At 45.8% G+C, this 7,221-nt stretch overlaps 1 protein-coding gene across 1 annotated transcript in view; it reads left to right on the top strand.

Annotated features, from left to right (window-relative positions):
- Nucleotides 1–3,789, top strand: part of ARHGEF37 (Rho guanine nucleotide exchange factor (GEF) 37) — a 92,395-nt gene extending 88,606 nt beyond the window's left edge. The window contains exon 15 of the transcript XR_826174.1: nucleotides 3,742–3,789. The gene's annotated coding sequence lies outside the window, so the exon portion shown is untranslated. The remainder of the gene's footprint in view (nucleotides 1–3,741) is intronic.
- Nucleotides 3,790–7,221: the final 3,432 nt, after the last annotated feature.

Raw genomic sequence — 7,221 nt, forward strand, 5'->3', positions numbered from 1 at the left:
AGAAGAGAAGTGAAAAGCAAAGGAGAAAAGGAAAGATATACCCATCTGAATGCAGAGTTCCAAAGAACAGCAAAGAGAGATAAGAAAGCCTTCCTTAGTGATCAATGCAAAGAAATAGAGGAAAACAATAGAATGGGAAATACTAGAGATCTCTTCAAGAAAATTGGAGACACCAAGGTAACATTTCATGTAAAGATGGGCTCAATAAAGGACAGAAATGGTATCAACCTAACAGAAGCAGAAAATATTAAGAAGAGGTGGCAAGAACACACAGAAGAACTATACAAAAAAGATTTTCATGACCCAGATAACCATGATGGTGTGATCACTTACCGAGAGTCAGACATCTCGGAATGCGAAGTCAAGTGGGCCTTAGGAAGCTTCAGACAAAGCTAGTGGAATTCCAGGTGAGCTATTTCAAATCCTAAAAGATGATGCTGTGAAAGTGCTGCACTCAATATGCCAGCAAATTTGGAACACTCAGCAGTGACCACAGGACTGGAAAAGGTGTTTTCATTCCAATCCCAAAGAAAGGCAATGCCAAGGAATGTTCAAACTGTTGCACAATTGCACTCATCTCACATGCTAGCAGAGTAATGGTCAAAATTCTCCAAGTCAGGCTTCAAGAGTATATGAACTGTGAACTTCCAGATGTTCAAGCTGGATTTAGAAAAGGCAGAGGAACCAGAGATCAAATTGCCAACATCCTCTGGATCATCGAAAAAGCAATGGAGTTCCAGAAAAACATCTACTTCTGCTTTATTGACTATGCCAAAGTCTTTGTGTGGATCACAATAAGCTGTGGAAAATTCTGAAAGAGATGAGAATACCAGACCACCTGACCTGCCTCTTGAGAAACCTATATGCAGGTCAGGAAGCAACAGTCAGAACCGGACATGGAACAACAGACTGGTCCAAATAGGAAAAGGAGTACGTCAAGGCTGTATGTTGTCACCCTGCTTATTTAACTTATATGCAGAGTACATCATGAGAAACGCTGGGCTGGAGGAAGCACAGGCTGGAATTAAGATTGCCGGGAGAAATATCAATAACCTCAGATATGCAGATGACACCACCCTTATGGCAGAAAGTGAAGAGGAACTAAAAAGCCTCTTGATGAAAGTGAAAGAGGAGAGTGAAAAAGTTGGCTTAAAGTTCAACATTCAGAAAACTAAGATCATGGCATCTGGTCCCATCACTTTATGGGAAATAGATGGGGAAACCGTGGAAACGGTGTCAGCCTTTATTTTTGGGGGCTCCAAAATCACTACAGATGGTGATTGCAGCCATGAAATTAAAAGACGCTTATTCCTTGGAAGAAAAGTTAGGACCAACCTAGATAGCATATTCCAAAGCAGAGATATTACTTTGCCAACAAAGGTCCGTCTAGTCAAGGCTATGGTTTTTCCATGGTCATGTATGGATGTGAGAGTTGGACTGTGAAGAAGGCTGAGTGCTGAAGAATTGATGCTTTTGAACTGTGGTGTTGGAGAAGACTCTTGAGAGTCCCTTGGACTGCAAGGAGATCCAACCAGTCCATTCTAAAGGAGATCAGTCCTAGGTGTTCATTGGAAGGACTGATGCTGAGGCTGAAAGTCCACTACTTTGGCCACCTCATGCTAAGAGTTGACTCATTGGAAAAGACTCTGATGCTGGTAGGGATTGGGGGCAGGAGGAGAAAGGGATGACAGAGGATGAGATGGCTGGATGGCATCACCAACTTGATGCACATGGGTTTGGGTGAACTCCAGGAGTTGGTGATGGACAGGGAGGCCTAGTGTGCTGCAATTCATGGGATTGCAAAGAGTCGGATACGACTGAGCAACTGAACTGAAACTGAAATCTTGACACTTGGCTTTTAGGCAAACTGTTCCCTTTGCCTGGAAGGCTCTTTCCTTCTCCTCCTTTGTTTAATGAATTTCTACTCATTCTTTAGGTCCCAGTGTTGGTGGTACTTCCTTTGGGAAGTAGATCTAGTTTAGGTGTCCCATCCTCAGTGTTCTGTAGCTCCCTATCATATATCATGATCCTATTTTTGTATTTTATTTTATGTGTCTGATCCCCCAGGAGACTATAAGGTTCCTAAAGGAAAGCCCATGTCTATATTCTCTATTATAGTCTCAGCATTTGGCACCCCATAACAATCCATTAAATAAATAAATAAATAAGGTGTAGTAAAATCGAAACAGGAAACCTGAGGCAGTTACTTGCAATGATCATTTCAACCACTAGATGACATGCCACCATGACATCCTGATTGGAATGGGCTGGGAGTGGGGGTAAAATGGAAGCATGAGCAAGTTGATGGTGAGGCAAGACTCCTTAGTGGCTTCCAGTCTTCTCCAGACTAAGACCTGGAGACCTTCATGAGCCCTAAACCTGTGTGTTTGGAAAACTTTGCTCGGGTCATTGCCTTCCTGCAGAATCCCATTTCCAACAAGGGTTACATGTTTTGTGTGTGTGTGTATAAAATTAATTCTCTATTTTTATTTATTTATTTTGATAATTAAAAAGATGTTGCTGCTTGGGCTTTCTCTAGTTGCTGTCAGCAGGGACTACTGTTCGTTGTGGTGTGAGGGCCTCTCATTGTGGTGACTCCTCTTGTTGTGGAGCCCGGGCTCTGGGTGCTTCAGTAGTTGTGGCACTCAGGCTCAGTAGTTGTGGCTCACAGGCCCTGGAACTCTCAGGACTCAGTACTTGTGGTGCATGGGCTTAGTTGCTCCTCAGTTTGTAGAATCCTCCCGGACCAGGGATCAAACCTGTGTCCTCTGCATTGGCAGATGGATTCCTATCCACTGTACCACCAGGGAAGTCTTTGATCTTCCATTTAAACAAGACAGGACAGTTCTTGGGTACAGAGCCTTCTGTGGGAAGGGTTATATCTCCATGCTGCACATCAAATACTTTTCAGCTTCTCAAAAGTTTCTTCTTTTGCTCATCAAAGAGTTGTTTTTGTTGCTGTTGCTATTGCTATTGCCATTGATCACTTGAAATGGTTTTATAAATTGCTTTAAAAAAAAAAAATTACTGTTTAGAGAAAAAGGTGAATTTATCAGTTTTAGGATCTGAACTCCCGCTGGTTCCAATCTCCTATTCTGAATTTAGCCAAAACTTCTGCTTTCTGGCTTAAGAAACAACAGGAATGTTTACTTCTTTTAATCCTCCCTTCTATCACCACGACATTTTGGCTTATTTTTCAAGAAACCACATTTTATAAAAAGTCAAAAAAATTTTTTTTTCTTTACATAACCTCCTGAGAATTCCAGGGTGTATGACATGTGACAACAACAAAGCAATGTTGAAATGTAGCCGCTGGGCAGCAGGCTGGGCTTACTTACTGTTAATTTTCCAGGACACCAGCCTCCTGGAACTATGATTTAAATTTGGGCACAACAAAATGACACCAGTGCATGCCATGAGCATTCTGGTTCACTTCAAAATAATTAAAACCAAAACTTTGAATTGAGCCATGTCAAGAATTTAGAATCCCAAGCTGATGGCTAGCTCATTTGCCCATAAGCCCCCAACCTTCCCACACTATTATTATAATGCTGATATCACTTGGAGAATGTTTTTCCCTGGAAAGTAATGAGAACCTCAGTTTGGCAGAAATTCAGTCACCTGGAGCCTTTCAGAAGTCTGGAATGAGTATTGGCCTAACAGAGTTAATTCTTGACTATCCTGTTGATGTTCACATGACTGTGTTAACTTTCCTGAGTCTTTGCTTTCTTATCTCTCCAGTGGAGGCAGCAAGACGGCCAGGCCCGGGCTGAGAGAAGCGGTTCAAGCCTCCTCATTGTACACATATTTGACTTGGAGCTGGTTCCTGATCAGTACAGCTGCAGAAGCAGTTACAAAGGGCCCTGGCAATCTGGCTTTCCCTGGACTTCCCCACTCATGCCAATCACTGGCTGTTATAACCTTCATATCTGAACAGGTTGGGAATTCTTTAGAAATGGCCTTATTTGTCCTTCCCACAATCCAGCCAGGACAGCAGCCATAAGAATGGCTTTGTGTTTCCTTGAGCTGTTGATTGGAGGGTGTGGACAACAAGAGCTGATTAGTCCTGGGCTTTGCCCTGGGACTGCCCAAAGTGGCACACCGGTAGTGGGGGCCAGGCTAGGACCAGGGCTCCTGGCAGCCCAGCAGTGCCTCTGCCCTTCCCTGGGCTGTTTCCAGGTGATGTGTGTGTGTGTGTGTTTGGGGGTTGATATGAATCACAATCACAGTCCTCTCTCAATGAGAATGTCACAGGTGGCCACCAAAATGGATTCAGTGCTGGGCTCACTGTTATTGGTGAGGGGAATGGGACTTGGAACCAGAGGAAAAGAGACCCATTCTCTGGCCTCAGAGATCCTGGTGTCAATAAACAAGAAAGATAATAATATAAAGTAAGGCTGCTTATAACTCCAGTGTGAGCTGAGGTCATGTGTCCTTTGAGATAAAATACCATTGCTGCTGCTGCTGCTGCTGCTGCGTTGCTTCAGTCGTGTCCAACTCTGTGCCGTCCCTGGGATTACTCCAGGCAAGAACACTGGAGTGGGTTGCCATTTCCTTCTCCAATGCATGAAAGTGAAAAGTGAAAGTGAAGTTGCTTAGTTGTGTCCAACTTTTAGCGACCCCATGGACTGCAGCCCACCAGGCTCCTCTGTCCATGGATTTTCCAGGCAAGAGTACTGGAGTGGGGTGTCATCGCCTTCTCTGAAAATACCATTGACTGGAGCCCTATTCCTCCTCACTGGGAAGGCTGATGCCCTCCTAAGGTTTCCGCAAGTCCCCAGGGTAGTTGTCTTCCCTGGGTTCCTGCTCTCTCTGAGCCTGTTTCATTTCAGGGTGACTAGACCCATCTTTCCTTGTTTGCCCCCTGAACTGTCCCTCCAGGGATCTGAGGGCCAAAGGTCTGGTAGCCGATAAGGCAGCAAAGGTGACTTAACCGCTGGCCAGCCCTGGGCCTGGAGGTCCTTAGGCCACCCACCCTGAGATCTCCTCTCTGGCCACCCCCATTCACAGACCCTAGAACCATATTTTCGTGCTTGCTCCCTTGCCCTTAGAGTCCACTTTTCCACCTGTTGGGGCTCCCCTAGGAATACAGTTTCTATCACTGTGTCATTAGGAACAGTGGATTCTCTACCTCTATGTATGCTGATGGAGAAGGCAATGGCACCCCACTCCAGTACTCTTGCCTGGAAAATCCCATGGACGGAGGAGCCTAGTAGGCTGCAGTCCATGGGGTCGCTAAGAGTCGGACACGACTAAGCGACTTCACTTTCACGTTTCACTTTCATGCATTGGAGAAGGAAATGGCAACCCACTCCAGTGTTCTTGCCTGGAGAATCCCAGGGATGGGGGAGCCTGGTAGGCTACCATCTATGGGGTCACACAGAGTCGGACACAACTGAAATGACTTAGTATAGCATAGCATATGTATGCTGATCTCCTCGAACATTCAGATTCATTAATGTGGCGTGCTAAGGAAAGGCCACCTGCTTTTTAAATTTTGTAATTGTTGTTGTTTAGTCACCAAGTAGTATCTGACTCTTTGAGATCCAATGGACTGCAGCACACCAGGCTTTCCTGTCCCTCACCATCTCCCGGAGTTTGCCCAAGTTCATGTCCATGAATTTTGTACCATGTGCAAATTGTTATTTATTTCCAAAAAAACAAGTAACATTTTGAGCGAGACTTTCTTCTTAGAATTCACCTTTACTGCAAAGAAAAACCAAAAAAGGCTTTGTGATTTGAGCCTGTTGTCTCTGTCTCCCACCAGCCTCTCCAATGAAATCATTAGAAATTTATCCTTCCATTGATAGAAATTATGCCTTCCCTCTTAAAAAACAGAAGTCATTCCCATGAGTGTGAGTTTTAAATGACATCCATTTCTCAAACTGCTCCTTTTTTATAATATGTCTCATTCATTCATTCAACAAAGGAAATGCTAGGGCTTCTATAGAAGGCAAATTTTGTCTGGGCTAGAGCAGTAAGGGTGGCTTCCTGGGAGGTGGGAATTGACCTGAAATATCAAGGCTGGGAGAAGGAGAACTTAGGTGAAGACAAAGGCAGGGCAGGTAGAAAGTGGGAGTGGGGATTGACAGGTGCAGGGAATTAATAATAACCTATTCAATCAACAAGCATTTATGTGGCTCCACATAATGCTAGACTTTGCTAGACTCTGGGTTAGAAAGGCAAACAGACACAGGTAATTCCAATTGCTCATGAGCTCAAGGGAGCCAGGGGAGAAACACGGGTCATCAAAGGGGCGGGGTCTGCCTGGAGGGAGACCAGGAGCAGCTGCCTTGAGAGAGTGACGTTGAATCGGAGATGGGAGGAATGTGTGGGTGAAGCAGAGGGAATGTTGTTTATGAAATTCCCAAGTCAAGGAAGAGACTGCTAAGGAAATGAAGAAGTCCAACATGGTGAATTCCTAGAACTGGGGTAGGGAAGTGGGGAAGAGTGAGGGAGGAAGGACCTGATCCCGAGGGTAGTGGGAGACACAAAGTGGCTTTTAGCAGGGAAGCAGCACCACAGGTCTGGCCGAGCTTTAGAAAGGCCCCTAGGCTGGCTTGGCAGGCACATTGCAGTGGAGAGTCTGGGAAGCAAAAGGGAGTGTTTCTAAAGGGGTTGCAGCACTCCTGCCAAGTTCTGGCCCCTGGTGAGGGTATGGGTGAGAGAAGAGACCTTGTGCTGGGACACGAGTAGGCAGGGATGGGGCCTAGGACAGAGCTCACACTGGGGAGGCAGAGAGATGAAAGGGTTTGCAAAGATGGCCTCCCAGACAGGTCAGGGTGGCTGGGGGTGGCACTCGGGGGAAACAAACTGAGGGGCGCCAAGGCAAGGGAGCCACTTCTCTTCCCCAAGAAGGGGTGCTGCACCACAGGCTTTCCCAGGGGCGAGGCAAGTGCTCCCGGTGGCCAGCGTTCAAGATAGGCACGGCCTAGTGTCCGCTGGCTCACATGGCGAGAAAGTTCATCACTTTCTCAATTCTCCCTCATCCTTCCAGGAGAAAGCCTCAGTTGGGAGCTAGCCTGTCTTTAACACCTCTGACGCTTGCTGCCCTCCCTGTTTTACAAAGAGAGAGCAGACCTCAGGCTCAGAGCCTTCAGCCGGCCACAGAGTCTAGCTGGGGTTCGCTAACATTTCCTTGCATTTGTATTTATGGCTGCCTTCCATTTACGGTAAGTGAAACCAGATTTCCAATTAGAACAGTGATAGCAAGCTTTGTTT

Source organism: Bison bison, unplaced genomic scaffold, assembly GCF_000754665.1.
Source record: "Bison bison bison isolate TAMUID 2011002044 unplaced genomic scaffold, Bison_UMD1.0 scf7180017864291, whole genome shotgun sequence".
NCBI classification, from domain to species: Eukaryota; Metazoa; Chordata; class Mammalia; order Artiodactyla; family Bovidae; genus Bison; species Bison bison.